The sequence below is a fragment of the Palaemon carinicauda genome, chromosome 34 (genome assembly GCF_036898095.1).
Source record: "Palaemon carinicauda isolate YSFRI2023 chromosome 34, ASM3689809v2, whole genome shotgun sequence".
Classification (NCBI taxonomy): domain Eukaryota; kingdom Metazoa; phylum Arthropoda; class Malacostraca; order Decapoda; family Palaemonidae; genus Palaemon; species Palaemon carinicauda.
The window spans coordinates 50,508,236-50,528,880 of record NC_090758.1 but is presented as its reverse complement, the minus strand read 5'-3'; the positions used below and the strand labels follow the sequence as shown (position 1 = coordinate 50,528,880).

The 20,645-nt window shown below is 47.2% G+C and overlaps 1 pseudogene; it reads left to right on the top strand.

Moving 5' to 3' along the window:
* The window catches only part of LOC137626436 (DNA-directed RNA polymerase III subunit RPC5-like), a 153,536-nt pseudogene that overhangs the window by 111,770 nt on the left and 21,121 nt on the right, over positions 1 to 20,645 (top strand).

Here is a 20,645-nt window from a genome sequence, read left to right as displayed (position 1 = left end):
CCAGACTCTGCAGGGCTCCAGCTCCCTTTTCTTTCAACCACGTCGGCCTAAGTTATCGGCTACGACAACTGGGACAAGGTGTCCAATTGCAGTTTCCTCCTGTCAGGAACAGATGGCACGGGAGACTTCCCCGGGGGAGGGCATAGTCCTAAAAGGAGTTCACGAACTCTAGGATTGCAGGTTTTTTCGCTGGGAGGATGCTTAAGGTTACTCATCCGAATGACAGCTTCCCGATGCCCATTCCCGCACAATCTCTGTGAGTAGCCAAGGATATCGCGCCTGCCGTCTCTGTCAGCGAATTCAGTGTCTCTGAACCTCTATGCCATAGCATCAGCAGAGTTGCCCGGTTGGGCAGAATGATCCATACCTTAGGCGAAGGTCTTCCTTAGGATCATCGACGGCTTCACCCCCGGCCCCCTCAGTCGATCCTTTCTTGTAAGGAAGGATCTGAGAGGGGATGTCCATAGTCGACCTCTCAGCCCTGATCAAGTTTGTCGAACAAACTTCGGCCAGCGTAGACCAGCAGAATCGATCAGACTGGTAACGAGGCGACAGGACTCCTTTAACCCTGGATCGGAAGGACGGGTACTTTCAGTTTCCATTCCATCCATCTTCCAGGGTGCTCGTCGAATTCAGCCTAAACTGCAAGTATTCCTGCTTATGATGCAGTGTGGCTATCCCGCCGTGGCATAGCAGGTGTGTTTCCCCAGAGAACTCTCCCTGCCTTCCTTTTGGCCGCTCAGGTGCAGACTTTCGCCTCCTCTGCTGTTTGGAGGGCTGGTCAACTCCGGTAGGCTCGGGTTTCGACCTTCTTCAGCGCCGGGAAAAGCTTCCGAATGCTGACCATGAGTGTGGGCTCATGGTATTTTGCTTGGAGCCTTCTCTTCCTCTGCCTCAACATCTGGAGTATCTGGCCATGATATTGAGTCAACCGCCTTACCACGTTGGAAACCCCGCTTCTCGTCCGTCCAGCGAGGTTAAGCAACGTCGGTACTTGGATGGGTGACCACCTGGGGACGCCAGATTCTGTTACCACATCCTCCGAGCCTTCCTTTCGGTTGACTGTGGCAAGACTGAGGAGAGTCGCAGTACCTGTTCTCAGTCAAGCAGAGTTTTCAGCCCTACCTTGGAACGTTTCCTAGTTCTTCTTTCCTCATTGACCCGTTTATAGTCCGAACGGTCGCCTCAGGATAAGTTCCATGTGGGGCGATCCAAGTTCCGGTGGCTTCAGGCAATGTTTAACCGGACTCCCTGGCCCTATGGGACCAGCGGAACTATTAAACCTGCAATGGGTGTTGACCTATGGAGCCTCTTGATGGTAGTGGATATTCTCGTCCTTTCCCCACATTCTTGATGCGGTTCTCGGACTCGTCAAAGGAAAGGGGGGGGGGGCATGTTCCGGTCCAGGCCTATGGTCAAGACCTGAAGGATACCTCTCCATCATTCAGGCAGGCTTAAGGGCCTTAGTCTGGCCCCTCTTCAGATCCTACCGCTCCTGCCAAGTCGCCCCGTTGCGTGTCGACTTCATGCTAACCAGCAGGGGACGCATTTTCACACCTTCACATCTTGCAGTAGAGATACCGGGATGATTGAGATTCTCTCAATTCCACCATCGGCTCTCTCATTCCAGGCAGGGGAATGTTTCTCTCAGACTATCCGAGCAGAGCCTCATAGAGAGAGTGTACCTAAGGGTCTTTGACCTTGGGTAACCAGCAAGTGCTGGTCTGGGGGACCTGATCGCGACAGCTTGGAACCTCAAGCTTCCGCTAGTTTTCCCCCCAGTCTCAGACCCCGAGACTCTGGCAAGATGCATTCCGGTGATGGTGGGACAACTTCGACGCCTGCGTCTTCCCTCCTTTTTGTCTGCGGACAATGGGTCTCAACAAAACCAGGTTGTCTGTCAACCTTTCAATGGGAGAGCTCCACTGGGACTATGCGCAGAACGGTTTCTGGACCCTCTGCTTCCCCTGACGGAACTCCCGGGAGAGCTTCTCCCACGGCGCAGACTACTCAAGCAACCACACTGCGACATCTCTCCCGAACCGGGGCGTCGCTTCGGCTTCATGCCTGGAGACACTACGCTTCCTCCTCTAGAAGAGACAACCCGCTACAGTCGCGGTACGGAGGTCGCGTCATCTGCGATAGTCATCCACAGGGGTCTCCCAGGCAAAGTGAAGAGTCTAAGGTGGTTGGTGCCGTGGGAGATATACCTCTTCCCGTGAGGCCTCTTCTCCAGCAATAACGGTCTTATTGCCTTTCGGCGGGAGGAAACTCCTTTCCGCTCTTGGCAATGAAGCCTGTCGCTCAGCCTTTCCCTGACCTTCAGGCTTAAAGGAATAACTTTTTCCTGCCCGCTGGATCTATCCTCGCTCATGCGAAGCTACGATCGTCCCTGCCCTAGTCGGAGGAAGACCTCCGACTTGGAGCATGGCTCGGACTTTTAGTCCTTTAAGAGATCTTCTCAAGACCCTTTTACGACAGGCCTCGGATTGTATTCCGCCTTGGGTCTTCTGCTCACTCTGGCCACGGCCAGTGTGTAAGCAATCTTCTTGGTCTCTTACTACTCCCCCCCTTTCTAAGGAAGAGGAGAAGGCAACATTCAGGCTCGCTCCTGAGTTGTTGGCTAGACTCAGAATCTGAGGGTCCCGACCCTTCGGTCCGATTCATTCAAGATTTTGAGTCTCCATTCTGTGTCTGATGTCCCAAGACCTTCTCTTTCTTGCCAGTACAGGAATCGAGAGGTTAGCGCTGGGAACAGCTGCAGTTTGGCCTCAGTTGCAGCCGATTTGGGAACACAAGGAGGACATGGGGGGAGAGTCACCAGTATACCTCTTCAGCCCGGACTCAAGGACATTCATCTCGACCTGTCTTCAGACCCTCCCCCGTCACGTCGCCCTACAGCACGATGTTGGATACATCGCAACGTCCCTCGCCTTCGAGTAATACTACTCTGTGACGCAGGTGCTACAAGCTGGAGTCTGGAAGCGTCTGATGACCTTCGCAGCCCGCTTCCTGCAGGGCGTGACCCACAGGAGTCTCGATACGTTTTCTATCGCTCTGTGGTGGCTACACAACAGCTGGTCTAACCTCAGGCTCCTTTTTGGACAGGTAGCAGAAGGTTGAGGGCATTGTTATCAGGTTTTAGTCTGCATGAACGAAAGAAGTATGTCTGGCCCTTACTTCTTTCTTCATCATCCCCTCTACGGGGAAGCAGCATCCTGGTCTCTGCATAGCTGACCTCGAACCTCTGCAGGTAAACCATGCTTCCTTGTGTTCCGAGTATTGAGTCAATACTGTCGCGTCCCCCATACCCTGACGAGGTGGTATTGGGAACGTCCTAACCCAGAGTTCCTTCTGGAACTCCAGGTCAACTGCCTAGGACGGGTCACACTTCTTCCTTCACACACAAGCTTACGTAGGCCACATGGTTCCTTGCGGTGCAAGGAACTTGTGAGGTGCAGGGACTCCTTTTCTCGAGTGCGACTCACTCGGATTCTGAGTCCCCGGGTAAAGCCAAAGCCAGTATGGCTGGGGACTTTCCACCCTTCCTAAGGGATAAGTCACCCTTTGTAAATAGCGTGGTTTGTATTTCGGTTACGGAACAAATGACAAATTCGAAGATAATTTGTATTTTTCCTAACCATACAAACCTTAGCTATTTACACATATTTGCCCGCCAGCCCTGTCCCCCAAGACAAGTCCTACCTCTAAGTGAAAGTGAGTATTCACCTGTGTGTGAGGGGGAGGAGGGGTAGCTAGCTACCACTCCCCTACCCCCCCGCTAACTAGCGCGGGGGTAATACACCCTCGTTAAATTCTAATGGCTCGCCATTTCAGCTACGCTAAAAGTAATAACCCTTTGTAAATAGCTAAGGTTTGTATGGTTAGGAAAAATACAAATTATCTTCGAATTTGTCATATTCTACCTTGTTTCGAGTATTGTTCTGTCTGATCTTCAGTTGCAGATTCTCATCTTAATTTGTTGGACAAGAACTTACGGTCTATTAGGTTTCTTATTCCTGATCCAGATGTTAATCTCTGGCACCATCGTTCAATTAGTTTGTTATGCATTTTGTATAAGATTTTTTATAATTCTTATCGTCCTTTACATTAAGATCTTCCTGGACAGTTCCATCCTGTTTGTAATACTAGTCATACATTTAATTCGGTTAGTTGAATCGATTGAACTTCAGAAGTTCAAGTATGCAGCAAATGCTTTTATATTGAAGAGGCTGACATAAGTCTTTATAGTATATATATGAAACATCTGTTTTGATGTTGTTACTGTTTTTAGAATATTTTATTTTGATTGTTCATTATTACTCAGATCGTTTGTTTATTTCTTTATTTCCTCTCTTCATTGGGCTATTTTTTCCCTGTTGGAGCCCTTTGGCTTATAGAATCTTGCTTTTCCAACTAGGGTTGTAGCTTAGCTAATAATAATAATAATTATAATGAGTCAGTCTAAGAGTCAAGTTCTAGAAGGGCAAGTTATTCTTTCGGTTTAGACCAGCGCGGCTGATAGTAACGTGACGAGTGTTAAGATTTCTAGACAACCAGATCACACCTTTCCTAGTAATCTGTAGTTTGTTGATGAAACTTCAATATAAATGCTATTTCCATTGCTGGTACCTCTAAGAGGCCAATCCTCATTTGCTAATTTATACCTTTGAGATGTGACTTATGAATGAATATTGTATTTATTACCTTTGGGAGTAGTGGTAGTAGCCAGGCAGGTCTTACCATCAACAGAGGACACAGAGGGATTATTTTCCTCTTTCTTTTTAGTATCGTCCCTCTAATGATATTAAGAGGATTTATTTTCAGGAATTACCAACCTCTAGGTCTGTATGGCAAACTTCTCCGGAGATAACATTTACGTAATAGTAACCCCTCTGGTTTATCTTTTAGGGTTTGCCTTCATATGCAACTTGCCAATCGAATCTGTTTTGAGCCGCTATCCTATACAGTGTAGCGATTCAAGCCATATAAGTAAGTAATGATTTTGCAGTGAAGCAATTATGAAGCACAATCGCACCTGGAAAAGAGAAAGTAAGAGTAAAATGAGTGCAAAACAACAATATTGTCCATGGAAACCTGGAGGGGGAGAGAGAGGCGACATCCGCTCTTTACAAGCCAAAGAGAAAAAGTGACTAGTTCACTCTTGAGTATATATACAGGTGGCTGGTACCCCTAGCCACCCTCTACCCAGTCTGTGGGAAGGGTTGCTACCTCGCAACAATAGTCTAATTGGCTACCTTTCAGCTTTGCCGAAAGAATATCCATGATAAATAACTCCGGGTTTGTATTAGTTACAAATTATCTACAAATTTATCAATTTTACATATTTTTGCAACTGTAAAGTTTGTAGAGGACAAAAATATTTATGTTTTGTGAAGAAAAGTTTGTTGAGCATTTTATCTGATTTTGTGAGTCTCTCTGTTTTCAAGATTTTAAAATGTATAAGAAGCATAGGTTTTATAGATAAGATTTAATTTCTGTTTATCACAGATTCATATCTTATTATTTCTTTTTTTGATTTATTAGATCCAATATATTTATATATAATTCAGGCCATTTATATAAGAGTAGAGTTCAACTCATTGGACTGATATATCTCCACATTTTTACTAATAATAATAGACACAAAACTCTTATAGTATTCTGTATTATCTCCTAGCAGGCTTGTTAATCCTGCAAATTCATTCGTAGAATACATAAAAGTGGGACATGTTCACGCGATTATTAATGTTCTCTCTGCCAGACAAACACTACAGTGTGTGTGTGGACATTTGGAAATTATGATTATGGTCTGTATGTGAAAGAGAAATTGTATTGATAAACCTTTAGGCGCTCATTTGATTTTTAGCGTCTAGACTCTAATTTGACTAATAGCTTCCAGGCACTCATTTGACAATTTGTTTTTTTAAAGCATGTAAATTTTAAATGAACTTGTATTTTCATTTACCATGATGTACTTTTTCTTATCCTTATCCACTCTACAACTTCTGATTACAATGTCTTATTTCTCCATCGTGCAGTTTGATAAACCTCTAGATACTCATTTGATTTTTAGCGTCTAGACTCTAATTTGACTATTAGCTTCCAGACACACTTTTGACAATTTTGTTTTTTGAAAAATGCAAATTTTAAATGACCTTGTATTTTCATTTACCTTACTGTACTTTTTCTTATCTTTATCCACTCTACAACTTAAGTGACCTTGTACTTTTTCTTATTCTTATCCACTCTACAACTTCTAATTACAACCTCTGATTTCTCCATCGTGCAATTCCTAATTAGCTATGTTCTCTGAAGGAAATTTTCATTGAATATTCTACTTTCCAGGTACGGCAGTGACAAGAGTGAGTTCGAGTCTCGCAAACTGTACTGCATGTACGAAGACGAACTGGTGGACCAGTTCAGCCTGTCGTCGAAGGACTATCTCAACCAGTTAGTACCGCCAACGGAAGAGGTGAAGATGCTTACTCCTGGACTCCCAACTCATCTGATGTCAAAGTCAGGGTTGATATCCCTTGATCTTCACAACCATGTGAAGACTTATGATCAATGGTAATATATATATAAAAAGTTTAATTTTCTGACAAAGGCCATCTTCCTTATTGTGTATCACATTTGTTGTTTCCATATTCGGCAAATGACGATTCGGTAAGTGCTGGGAGGAGTGAGCCAAAGCATGAGTTTTAAGGTTGAGGGTACACTCGATCTCACGATTCTAGTTTAGTCTCGTGGGAAATGTTCTTCACATGTTTAGCAATGGTATGATTGTTAATCCTCTTCTGTAAGTAGTACAGTATTGTCAATATTTTTTTGCTGAAAGTGTATCAAGGTAGTACAATTTCAAACAGTTTAGTTAAGAATGAAGGCCTACAGAAGGTTTATAGGGAGACCCAGACCTAGTTAGGAAAAGAGTGGAAAAACTCAGAAAAAGGCTGGCAGTGGCTATGATCTCCATACCCCCATAGAGGAAGAAGGTTTAAAACTGTTTGGAATGATATGGTCTCCGTAACGACCAGAAATCCTAGGAGTGTAGTCTTAACTTCTGGTTTCAGATGTTGAATATTGTTTTGGACCATTCAAGACAAGCTGTGTGCATCCTGTACAGTCGACAATGTCATATCCACAGAATACTTCATCATTATCATCATCATTTCCTCCCACGCCTATTGATGCAAAGGCCCTCAGTTAAATTTTGCCAGTCTTCTCTAACTTTAGCTTTTAATTCAATACTTCTCCATTTATCATCTACTTCACGCTTCATAGTCCTCAGCCATGTAGGCCTGGAGCTTCCAACTCTTCTTGTGCCTTGTTGAGCCCAGCTGAATGTTTGGTGAACTAATCTTTTTCCTTCCAATGATATTTCATCTTCCACTGCATACTCCATTCTCATCAGCTCTGTCTTTTTTATATTTATCTTCAGCCCAACCTTGTGTGATATTTCTTGCATTCTGATAAGTAAGCATTGCAAATCCTGTGGTGTTCTGCTAATAAGGACAGCCTCATCAACATATTCTAGGTCTGCTAATTTCCTATCACCAATCCAGTCCAATCCTACTCAACCATCTCCGATTATTATTCTACGCATTACAAAATCCATGCGAAGGATAAACAACATAGGTGACAACATATTCCCTTGAAGTATTCCAATGTTCACTGGAAATTCATTTGATAGAACTCCATTAACATTAACTTTGCTTTTTAAATATAAAACTTACCCGCTGGTTATATAAGAATGGCTAAAGTCCTTGGACGCCCGGCAGGAAATTCAAAATCTCGCGCGGCTTATCGCAGATATGCCAGGTGTACACTAGCGCCCTCGCGGTACTACAGGTAGAACTATACCAAACCACTTCAGATTTTCTCTGCCGCCATAGCTGGCTGTACTATTGTAAATTCTCTCTCGTTTTCTTATTCTGTTTGGACGTTATTTGGTGATGTACTAACGTTTTTTGAGTTTGGGCTTTCGCTTATTTGTTTTATTTGATCTGTGATCACGTATTTATAAGTTAAAAGGTAGATTTAGAAGGTTTTTCAACCTATTTTAAACCTCACGAAAGCATTAGGGCGGGATGTAAACATTTCGTCCATTGATGACGTCACAGCCTCTTCCGTAGGCTAAAAGTCTGTCTTGTTTTTTACAAGGAATGATAAGTGAATATTTTCTTTTGAAGTATTAAGTTATAAATTAAATTAAAGGATTATTATTTCGAGAAAATTTTATCCTTTTAATAGTTTTTTCTTTAGATAATCTTCGATCTGTTTGCAAAGATTAACTAGTGTTCAGTTAATTTTTGTTACGCAGTTGTCAGTATCGTTACAATATTACAATATTTTATAGCGATTTTTATGAATAGTACATTCTTCTTACAACTCAAGTTTATAAGTTGTACTATATGAAAGGAACATTTTATTTTGCATTTCATCGGTCCTTTGAGTATTTTTCCTTAGTCAGAAATTAAAGGAAGTTAAAGTTCAGTTAATGTTTATACGATGCAGTATTCGTTACAATCGATGTAGCGCATGATTCTATGTATCGTTGTTTCCTTAGTGGTTTTTGGAATACTAAAATTGTTCGTATATTAAGTTTAAATGTTCCAATGAATACGAGTGATGATTCGTCTTTTATTGGAATTCCTTAATTTAAGGGTTTATTTTAATTTATAAATATATCTTTGTTCCAACACGGAGTACTTACCTCGAACTATTTTCTTAGGAGTATCTGGGATCTCCTCCCAACCGACCCGAATTTTGTGTAGCTTACCCTACTCCCGTTTTCTATGCGGGGAACCTCTGGCGGAGTGATACACGCCATGAGACGACCCGGGTCTGAGAGCATGCTTGTTCAGATCTCGATCTCCAGTAAGTTTCTGGTCACGTCGCGGATAACATCCCGACGCTCTCTTTTACTCAGTGCGACCCTTTGTGTCCTATGCGGTTCCCACGTGGTCCCTTTGTGCTCTTCCTTATCCTTTTCCCTCTGTGTTCCTGTGTCTCGCGGTGCCTTACTAGTGCGTTATGGAGCATCCCCGTCATTGCCCTGGGCCTATGGCCGGAAAATCGTGTGGCGCCTTCCTCTCAAAACCTGAAGTTGACCCGCACTCCTTGTGTTCTTCGTGTAGGGGCAGTGTGTGTTCCCCTACAGCCACGTGTCCGGAGTGCATGTCCTGGAACAAGGTGCAGTGGGTGCGCTACGGCACCAAGAAAAAGAAGTCCTCTAGGAGATCGCCTAGGAAACAGAGCGTCTCTTCGCCTCTTGCTTCGCCTGGCGTTTCTTCGGACAGTCTCTCTCTGCTGCCTTCCCCTACCCAGAGTAGGGGACGAGGTAAGTCAGTTGCAGGGAAGAGGCCTGTGGCCCATCTCCAGGAGTCTGATTTACCTGATAGTGGGATTGTGTCGTCAATCCAGGCAAGTGGGGGGCCTGAAGGAGGGACAGGAGTTTGTTCGGGGGACGGAGCCCTAGTGCAAGCAGGGCCCGTCTCGTTGGACGATCCTATGTGGGGAAAAACTGCTGCAGCCTCTTTTCCCGCCTCTTGGGCATGTATTTCAGGTGTGTCCGCAGCCGAGGGTACCGCTGAGAAGGAAGACTCGCCGCTGTCAGACCCCCTCGCGTGGGCGCCTCCGAAGACACCCTTCAGATCACCCTTGAGGATGGAAGAGGAGTTCGAGACCTGGTTCCCCAGCGAGGAGTTCCCCCACTCCCCTCCAGCGCCTTCAGCTACGTTCCCGTCCATCTTCCTGGAGCCTTCATCGCCGACCGAACGCCGTGTGGAACAACCAGCAACGCGGTGCGACTCATGCCCTTCAGTGAGGTCCTACAAGTCTTCGGGCTTCCCTGTCGAGGCCTACTCCTACTCCTCGGAAGACGGAGCCCCGAGGGACCATAAGAGACAGCGAGATAGGTCCGGCAGGAGACGGTCACGCTCACAATCCCGTTCCAGATCCCGCCACGTGGGTAGGCGCTCTAGATCCCCCAGGAGGAAGTATAGGAGAAGCGACTCCCCGGAGGAAGAATGGGTGCAGGTCGTCATCCCACGTAGCCAACTCCTGGAGGCGTCAGCAGTCCCGGGCACCTCGGGCTGGCTCCCTAAGGCCCGCTCGCCAGTGATGTACGTCCCCAGCAGTAGGTATGATCAACGGAGGGAGTCGTCTCTTCAGGCCCCAAGGGACAGGCATAAGTCCGCGAAGGTTCCGACTCCATCCGCCCAGCGGAGAGAGTCGCCCCTTCGGTCTGGCAGCCACGTCCCTGCCTCAAAATCAACAATGAGTCGTCCGGAACGAGAGAGACTCCTTCCTTCTACGAGCAAGCCCGCAGACCCCTGGTCCTCCTGAAGAAGAGAGAAGTCCAGGACGGAGGCCTCCGTCCCTGCAGCGATGCCCATCCTACACCCTGAACCGCCGAGACTGGACCACTCCAGGAAGATGCCTCGTCCCCGTCGGAGGTCCTCCGTCACGAGAATGTAGATGACGGCGTAGAAGGTTCGGCAGCGGAAGTTTCAGCCTACAGGAGAGTGATAGGCCTCATTAGACGTCACCACAGGCTGGACAAACCTGAGCCCTCCACTGACGAAGTGTGGCTCTCGAGCCACAGCAGGCTGGTGGATGCACCTGTGCAACAGAGGCCCTCACTAGCCCTTCCTTTGGCTAGGGATGTTAGGCTGGGTATGGCGCACGTTGACGGGATCGTGGCCAACCACGCGGAAGCTTCCAAGAGCCAGAGCGCCTCCAAACTTCTCCAGGGCCTAAAGACCCAGAGCCGATTCTACCTTCCCGAAGGACACTGCGCGGGTCCCTGTACGGTGGAGCCAGCAGTCGCCATCCTGGGACAAGGAGCAGCAGAGGAGAGGGCTACCACTGCCCTAGTATGTTTCTCCCCTTCGGAAACTTCCATGATAGAGGAGCTAGCCAAGGACCTGGTACACGTATCATCGTGGCTAGATTGGTGGGCCTCCACGCTGGTGGGGTTTCAGTCCTCGCTCGACCTCGCAGTCCCGGAGAACCAGGCTTTGCTGAAGGAGCTGATTAGCTTGGGAGGTAAGGCCGTAAAGTTCCTCTCCTACCAGTCCATCGCGCAGGCCGCCAATTGGATACTGCGGAAGAGGGACACTGTGCTCAACAAGCTCGTCAGGAGGCTCCTGGACAGAGAAGCGAGGTCCCTGAGGAGCCTACCCCTGTGGGACGACTCAGTGTTCCCCCTGAAGGCAGTAGAGGAGACGGTAGAGAGGGTCAGGAAGCTAAAGGATGCGGGAGAACCCAGACCCCCTCCAGTGAGAAGACCTGCCCATAGAAGGGCACCCTCCGACGTCTCTCTCCCTCCTCGCTCCTCACCTAGCCAGCCCAGGAGAGAGACCCCTACTACGGCCTGGCCTCAGCCTTCGCAGCCCCCCTGTAGAGGAACGCTTGCTGCGCAGTCAGCCTTCAGGCCTTCCTATTCGGCCGCCAGAAGAGGTCGTTCAGGCCGCGCCTCTCGAAGGGGGTAGGGAGAGAGGCCCCCTACTCCAGCTGAAGCCTCAGGTGAGGGGATGCCTCAAACGTTCTTGGCAAGCATGGCGAGACCACGGAGCAGATCCATGGACCGTAACAGTTCTGGAGACCAGTCATAGACCTCTCACCCCTCAACAGGTTCGTGTGCTAGACAGACTTCAAGATGGACACTCCTAAGTCGGTCCTAGCGGCCTTGAGGGAGGGAGACTTCATGATGTCCATAGACCTCAAGGATGCATACTTCCAAATCCCTGTTCACCCCTCTAGCAGGAAGTACCTAAGGGTAAAATGGGGTACCCAAACGTTGCAGTTCAAGACCCTCTGCTACGGTCTGTCCACAGCCCCTCAGGTCTTCACGAGGGTTTTCGCAACAGTCTCAGCCTGGGCACACGAACACGGTATCCGCCTGATTCGGTACCTGGACGACTGGTTGTTGCTTTCAGCTGTAGGGGAAGTACTGAGGGAGCAAGGCGCGAAGTTCCTGCAGTTCTGCAACATCCTGGGTATCATCATCAACCTGGGGAAGTCCCAACTGATACCCTCCACCAGGATGAACTAACTCGGAATGGTCCTGGACTCACGGTTGGCGAGAGCCTTCCCTTCCGCGGAGAGACTGGACAACTTGGACCAGATCTACCGGCCCTTCCTGTCGAACCAGCCCAGGAGAGCCAAGGACTGGCAAAGACTGATAGGCCACCTCGTGTCGTTAGAGAAGCTAGTCCCACAGGGGAGACTCAAACTCAGGGGAGTACAATGGAACCTGAAGGAGACCTGGAACCAGATAGACTCCCTGCACAATGTGGTCCCGATGTCCCCGGAGACGAAGGAAGTCCTAGAGTGGTGGCACGACAGATCGAACACCCTCAAAGGAATGCCCTTCGCAGCCGACCCTCCGGAGATGCTCCTGTTCACGGACGCATCCAAGGAGGGTTGGGGGGCTCATCTCCTCGACAGCACAGCAAGAGGAAGAGGGTTAGCCGAAGAGAAGAACCTGCACATAAACGTGCTAGAATGATGGCAGTGCGAAGAACGTGCCTAGAGTTCGTCCATCGGCTCTGGGGAAACACCGTGGCACTGATGTGTGACAACGCCACGGTGGTGGCCTACATAAAGCAAGGAGGACTGAAATCAAAGGAGCTGTGTGACCTCACGTTGGAGTTACAGGAATGGGCCGAAGCAGAGCAGATCAAGATCTCGGCCAGATTCATCCCAGGGAAGAGAAACGTCCTGGCTGACGGCCTCAGCAGAATGGGTCAAGTGGTAGGGTCCGAGTGGTCCTTGCACCCGGAAGTGGCCAAGACTCTCATTCAGAAGTGGGGCTCGCCAGTGATAGACCTCTTCGCCACAAGACTGAACGCACAGCTCCCCGTGTTTTGTTCTCCTGTGCCAGATCCGTAAGCGGCGCTCGAGGACACCTTCCATCACCCTTGGGACAACCTCGGGATGCTCAGGCAAGTCCTCAACAGGGTGAGGCGAGCGGACAACCTGTGGATGACTTTGGTAGCGCCCTGGTGGCCGGAGAGAGAGTGGTTCGCGGATCTAAAGGAACTGGCACGCCTTCCACCTTGGCCCCTTCCGGACAGACCAGACCTCCGGCAACCGCACATTCAAAGGTTCCACGAAAACCCTCGGTCACTCTGCCTTCACGCGTGGAGGTTATCGAGCGTCTCCTGAGGAAGGAAGGATATTCGGCAAAGACGGCAACAAGGATGTCAGGGTACCTGAGACGTTCGTCAGCCGCAGTATACCAGGCAAAATGGGCTACCTTCACTAAGTGGTACGTCTCGAAGAACATCAAGCCGTTGCAGGTCTCCATCCCGGAGATAGCGGACTTCCTGGTATATCTCAGGGACGAGGTAAACATGTCCATCCCAGCCATTAAAGGAGTCTGGGCTGCCCTGGGCCAAGTCTTCCTCCTGAAGTCCTGAAGGGCATCGACCTTGGTACCTCCAGACATCTCGATGCTCATCAAGAGCTTCGAGCAATCGGGCCCCCCTCAGGCCGTTAGGGTGCACCAGTGGGACGTGGCTAGAGTCCTGAAGATGCTGTCAGAACCTCCCTTCGAACCACTAAAGGACATCTTGGACAGAGAGCTCGGCCTCAAGACAGTTTTTCTGTTAGCGCTGGCATCAGCAAAATGGGTAGGGGAGATTCATGGACTGTCGTACGAGGTATCACACTCGAAGGGCTGGCATGAAGCTACCTTCAGGTTCGTACCATCCTTCATGGCCAAGACTCAGAATCCAGCAGTAGTCTGGGACCCCAGGTTTGAAGGATTCTCAGTGCCGGCAATCCCTCGTTCGGACAACCCGAGGGACTTGTTTCTGTGCCCTGTCAGAGCAGTACGGAAGTACTTAGAGAGGACAGCCAGACTTCGACCCGAAATCAAGAGTCTGTTCGTCTCCTCAGGACTAGTAAAGAAGCCAATCTCCAAGAATACGATCTCCTTCTGGCTACGGCAGGTGATCATGAGAGCCTACAGTAGTGCAGGGGTTCCTCTTCCGGGGAAGCCTAGACCCCACGACATCAGAGGGCTAAGTACTTCGTTGGCCTTTGAGAAGAACATGGCAGTGGGCCAAATCCTGATGGAGGTACATGGGCTAGTCAGTCAACCTTCACAGCTCACTATTTGAAGGATTGTTCGAGGAGGTCCCTGGACGGATTCTCTCTCGGTCCCGTCATTTACGCGCTCCAAAAGATTTAAAGGTGTAGCCCCGGGGAAAACCACGGGCAGTATGTCCAAGAGACACAGGTTCCTTCCTTACCCCCCTTTTATCCCCTATTACCTTCCCTAAAATGACCCTAAAATCCTTTAACTGCCATGGGATACACTGTCAGTGAATGAATACGTCTCCAAGGATTTTTACAGAGGTGAGTTACTTAGACAATAAGATAGTTTTTTGGGTAGTTTTCCCTATTTCTCATGTTTTCCTTTGGGGGTCAGCAGAACCTAGCCTCCTATCTAGGTTCCCCTTTTTCTCTCCTCATCACGGTCTCTGGGTCCTGAGGGACACTCCCACCTCCTAAGGTATACGTCTCCTAAGAAAGTAGTTCGAGGTAAGTACTCCGTGTTGGAACAAATCACAAATTTTAAGTAATTTGTATTTTTCCTAACAGTGCTTACCTCAAACTATTTTTGGGTTATGGCCCGCCCATCCTACCCTGAGTGCCTTACAGGACTTTGTAGAAACCTATCTGTCAAAAAATTACGGGAGATCGAGACCTGAGCAAGCATGCTCTCTGACCCCGGGTCATCTCATGGCGCGTATCACTCCGCCAGAGGTTACCCCGCATAGAAAACGGGAGTAGGGTAAACTACACAAAATTCTGGTCGGTTGGGAGGAAATCCCAGATACTCCTAAGAAAGTAGTTCAAGGTAAGCACTGTTAGGAAAAATACAAATTACTTAAAATTTGTGATATTAAGGTAATATTTAATATTTGGTTGCATTTATATGGGATTCAGTGACTTTTCATTCCCATTCAAACGATTGACAGAATTGTAAGTCTCTCTCTAAGAGTTCATTTCGTTTGAGAGAACGTATACTTTGGTTTTCAAATAATTGTGAAACTATCTTTTTACCAAAGAGTAAAATGCAAATTTTTTAGTGCTAAATTATGCAGTGAATTTTATTCAGTGGAGAGTGCTTCTATTCGGACCTGTTGTGAGCCTAGCCTTAGATCTCTGTCAAGCTCTCAGACCCAGGGAAGAAGTTAAGTCGAACGGCGAAGGGAATCGAGAGGGTAGCCAGGCGTTACAGTCTTTTAAGACCTGAACAGAAGTCCTCTCGAGCGTTTTCTGTCAATCCCCAGAACACTCACCCTCGCTATAGATAAAGCGAGGTATTAGTGTTTTCAAACATTATATGCGCGCTTCAGGCGCTAAGCTGAAAACAAAATTAGATTCGTTCTGTGTATTTACGTTTCATACGGCGCAGACTTAGTGCCGCCGCCTCCACCTGATGGGTGTCGTCTCCCGACAGTAGCAAGCGCTAGGGATCGACGAAGATAATGCTGAATACATTTCACCTGAGGTTGATTCTGATCTTTGCTGATAGGCGTGAAACAGCAATTATCTTCGTTTATGTAGTCTTATCAGCCTGCCGTTGGGTGTCACGATTCCAGTCTTGACACGGTCGCACAGGCGACGTGTCTTTAACGGTGATGACTCGTTGTCGCACAGGTGGCCTACCAGCCGCAATGTTCAACGGTTCGAGGAAGTGGATGCATCACTTCGATTACCTGCTCAACGCAAACCGACCGTTCATAGCGCTTAGTGTCAGTCTGTTCAGCCGCGCCGACATTTGCCAGGCAGCAGATCATGCTACCAAGCGACATGACAGACAGCAGAGCTGGCGAAGTGTCAGCGGAACGGTGCGGCAACGGAAGCGGAACGTCAACGGAACGGAGCGTCAGTGTGGACGCTTCAGCGCCAGTGTAGGCGCTTCAGCGTCAGTGTGGACGCTTCAGCACCAGTGTGGACGCTTCAGCGCCAGTGTGGAAGCTTCAGCGTCAGTGTGGACGCTTCAGCGCCAGTGTGGAAGCTTCAGCGTCAGTGTGGACGCTTCGCTACCTATGACAATAGACTTTGATGTCTACCTAACCATGATCGTCTAGCGTTGGGTTATTCTTGCTCCAGGCGCTATATTAAGAAATAAATCTTAACTAGAAAGATATTATATTCTCGGACCAAGGCCTGCTGGGCTAACTCTTGGTTGAGAGAACTAGAATTAAAACCTCTAAGCATTGAGGTCTGAATTCAGAATCCTAAGGAGTGGATTCCTAAAAATCAAGACTTTTCTTCCTAGGATAGAGTATTGTAGGAGGAAGGGAATAACTTTTAGAAACTCATGAGAATTTTTCAGAAGTTTCCCTTTTATTTTACACCTGCTGCTCCTCGTTTCGTCTTCAGAGTTTTCGCTAGTTGAGTTGATGGTGTCTATTCATTTTTTTTATTACTAGCCAGGCTACAACCCTAGTTGAGAAAGCAAGATGCTTTAACTCAAGGGGCTCCTATAGGGAAAGATGGCTCAGTAAGTTAATAAGAAAATAAATAAATAGATGAATTAACATTAAATCTTTCTCAGAGAAATAGCGAACCTTACTGTAGAGGTTGATGCAGCGCCTGCAGCTGCAACAGCAGGAAGTGCATTAAGGCCTTTATGAGAATATAGTGTAAGAGTATATCTCCCACCACAGGCAGATCTTTTATGATTTAATGTATTATGTTTTAAAACGCCCTTGTTTAGTGACTCATAAACATAGCACAGTGCACTGGAGGTGGTATTTGTTCGTGTTCGTCTTACTCCTAGCCTTACACCTCTTCCTTATGTTCCAACCCCGGGGAGAAAGAATGTCGGTAGGCTGAGGTACATTGTGGACCTTGTGCGTTAAACGCATATTCCGCCGAGCGATCCTATTGATGCAGTCCAAGACGTTCCCTCTCCGCTTTGGAATGATGAAGTGAAGCTCTTTTCTTCGCCTACGATTGTCGAACTATGACGTCACAACCATGTGACATAGTATCTTGAAAAGAGCGAAGTTGGAATGTCTTGAAGCGATCAGTTCGTCATCGCTATGGTATCATGGATCTTGTAACTTTTTTCTGCGTAATAGGATGCAGTTCCCTGACGAGGATGATGTTCTACGTTCTTCCTGTCTACTAAACTAGGAAGTTACTCGTCATGTATGCACGCGAACAGAACTTACCCTCGCAGCAGGTGTGTTGCGATGCTTAAACGGGAAGCAATCGAGTGTGTTTTTTCTTCCACGAGAGAAGGGAAGTCAGACAATTCTCCTATAATCCTGGCTCTTCCTCTGGAATCTGAAGCACATTCAGGGAAGAAAGAGTTTGTCCTCGTCAAAGGACGCAAAACATAGACTTGGTAGTCACCAATCAATACGTCCAAGACCTTTCAGGAGTCATATGTTTTCTAAAAACTTATCCCGCAGTAACTGATGTTCGCCGGAACTTTTCTCTGTTGAAAAAAGGCGACGTGTCAGCACCAAAATCGGGTAAGACACATAATTCTTCGAGAGAGAAGGTGCTCAGTTTGCTTCTGTTCACACTTCTCTCCCAGTTTGGGGAAATGTCTAGTACTTTCTTCTGGGGTTTAGCGACTACTGTTGACGGTATCTCACAACATTGGATACGTTCAGGTTGCGCACAAGGCGCGTTGGAAATGTCATAAGGGCTCTCCCAATTCACTCACGGGACTGCGGTTGATGATCTCTTATAGCCTTCGCTCACGCGTGAGTTGGCGCACACGCTGCCCCGCGAAGGTAGGTTTGGTCTGAGCTAAAAGAGGTCAATTTCATCTCTTTTTAGCGTTTATGATTCTCGGGGGGAAAAATTTTTTTCTCCTAAAAGAGTAAGGACTACCATAGACCAAAGGGATGGTTTTCCGTTAGTATCAAACAGCGTAGTTCTTCAATGCTCAGCAACGCTTCCTTGCAGAGATATGCTCGTGTTACGGGAAGCGTTAGAGCAGACGCTTGTAGCAGCGCAGACGCGCACACAGTCAAAGACGCAGACGCCAGTCTGGTCGTATGTTGGATGCTGACAGTCAAATTTGATCCTTTCAACAAGTTGTCCCATCTTCGTGGTCTGCGGGACACACGACAACCACTCATGCGGACGCATGCTACATGCGGGCAACTCTCGGCAAACAGGTCAATCTGAAATCCTAAGCAATCTGGACGCATGTGCCAACCTGGACATATACTGGATAAGGTCAGTCAGTTTTTTTCCGCGTCATGATAGACTAACAGTTGCTCCTTTGCGCCACTGACTGGACACGATGCTGTTGCCTCCTTGCAGCACACTGTAGATTTACAACAGGCGAGACGCACACAGAGCGCTGTATCCACTCGACAAGGTGAATGCATACAGCACGCTGGTACCTTACGGGAATGCAAGCATATGCGACATTATAGTCGCGTACTAGACGTATACAGTCAAGTCTTTTGCTCACAGCAGTATGGACAGACTTTTGTCTCTTCTTCGCGTCTCTCTGGCCTCGCAGCTAACGCTTCCTCACGTCAACCTTTGGCTTTAAGTGTGTTGAACGTTTGTTGGTACACACGATCAGGTCTTAACTTCACAGCATGAGGTTCATGTTGTTGATGCCTCTTTTCAGCAAGCCTAGCTTCAATAACAATTTCTTGCCACTGATCTGGATGCGTTTTGGGAGGAGGTCTAGATCTTGACTCTCTCTCTCACGATATGTTGAGTATATACAGCAGGCTGGAACCATACTGGACTCATGCTGGGACCATGCTGGGTGCATGCTGGAAGCATGTCATCAGTCCGTTTTCCTGTGTCAGGATCACGAACGCTTTATTTTAAACCATCAAGCTTTAGGTCTAGCTGCCTCCAGTATTTCGGAAAACCCGTAAGATCTAGAGGGTTGTTCAAAGGAGACAGCTGAGGCTATCGCTTGCACAAAGGACCTTTGCCTCAAGGTTTTGCAACCCAAATAGGATGTTTTATGGAGTGGTGTAGAGCTAAAGCCGGCTCTTCATCTGGTATCCCTAAGACAAGTGGCCTATTTCTTCTTAGACCTTAGAAGAAAACACATTTTTCCTCCTCGACCATCAAAGGGTACAGGAGTATGCGGGCAGCTTTCTTCAGACGCAGAAGATTGGATCTATCAAGTAAAAACCTTATAGATCTTCTCAGATCATTTGAGATGACTTGGAAGCGTCGGCAAGATTCGCCAGCCTGAAATTTAGGTGTCGTTTCTGGAATTTCGCGGTAGTGATAGATCCGAGCCTTTTCACTTGGTTTCTTTTTTAAGGCCTAACTTTGGAGACTTTCTGAGTAAGTCTACCATAGTTGAGAGTCAGTGAAGTTCACTCGTTTAGCAAGAACATGGACTTCACAATGGTTAAGCCATAGGCGCCTTGCAACCTGGATTCTTGGTCGTTAACAAACGTCCTTCTCATCCATGGCCTAAATCTTTCGGGATCACTATCCTCTCGCATTTGGTTTGTGAAGGGCTGAGAAGAGTTTTTTGCCTGGTTAAAACGATGAAGTTTTATCAGGACAGGACCAAAGAAGTTAAGAGTCTATTCATGACTCTTTGGTGCATGGTCAAGAAGCCTGCGCTATCTATGTCTAAAACGCTCTTATCATCTCGTATAGACTTTAATTACAAAGGTTCTTTCACACTGTTGTGTAACAGATCATAAGATGTCGAAAGAGTAAAGACTCATGAAGTTAGAGCTGTAGGAGCTTCTGTAACTTTTAAACTAAACTGTTCTCTGCAAAGCATCGCGTATACAGCCTTTTGAAACATCCACCACTACATTTCCCTAATTTCCTAGTACCCCTGTTCTTCTCTTGGAACTGTTATATATGTTTTTTATGATGTACGTGAAGATTGGTGGGTAATCTTCCGCAATCTTTGATCTAGTCAGGTGGTCATTTTGTTCCTAGAGAGCACCCGGAACAAGGGTATTAGTTGAGGTCCTGTCATGTTATAGGTTATTGAACCGTTTGACAGCTCCTAGAGATCATCAGCCCGCTGGGAGGACCGCTGGATCTTCTAAGGATAGCAGACAAAATGAGGCAGAGCATTGCTGTCAGCTTCCTTATCAGGTGAGAACCTCTTAAGTTGTTTATGTAACTCTTAAGTGAATTTCCAATTTTGTAGCTGTCTCTGACCCGCCACCAAGGGTGTCAATCAGCTATTCTTATATAACCAGCGGGTAAGTTTTATATTTAAAAATGATATTTTCATAATAAAATAAATTTTTGAATATACTTACCTGCTGGTTATATAAGTTAAAAACCCACCCTCCTCCCCTCTAGAGACCATGGGGCATGGAAAATCTGAAGTGGTTTGGTATAGTTCTACCTGTAGTACTGCAGGGGCGCTAGTGTACACCTGGCATATCTGCGATAAGCCGTGCGAGATTTTTAATTTCTTGCCGGGCGTCCAGGGACTTTAGCCATTCTTATACAGTGGTACCTCTACATACGAATTTAATCCGTTCCAGAACCAACTTCGGATGTAGAAAATGTTCGAATGTCGAAACAAATTTTCCCATAAGAATACATTGAAATAGGATTAATCCGTGGTTGAGCCCAAAAATCTATGATAACTTCTTAATAAACTACTACACATAATTTCCCATGAG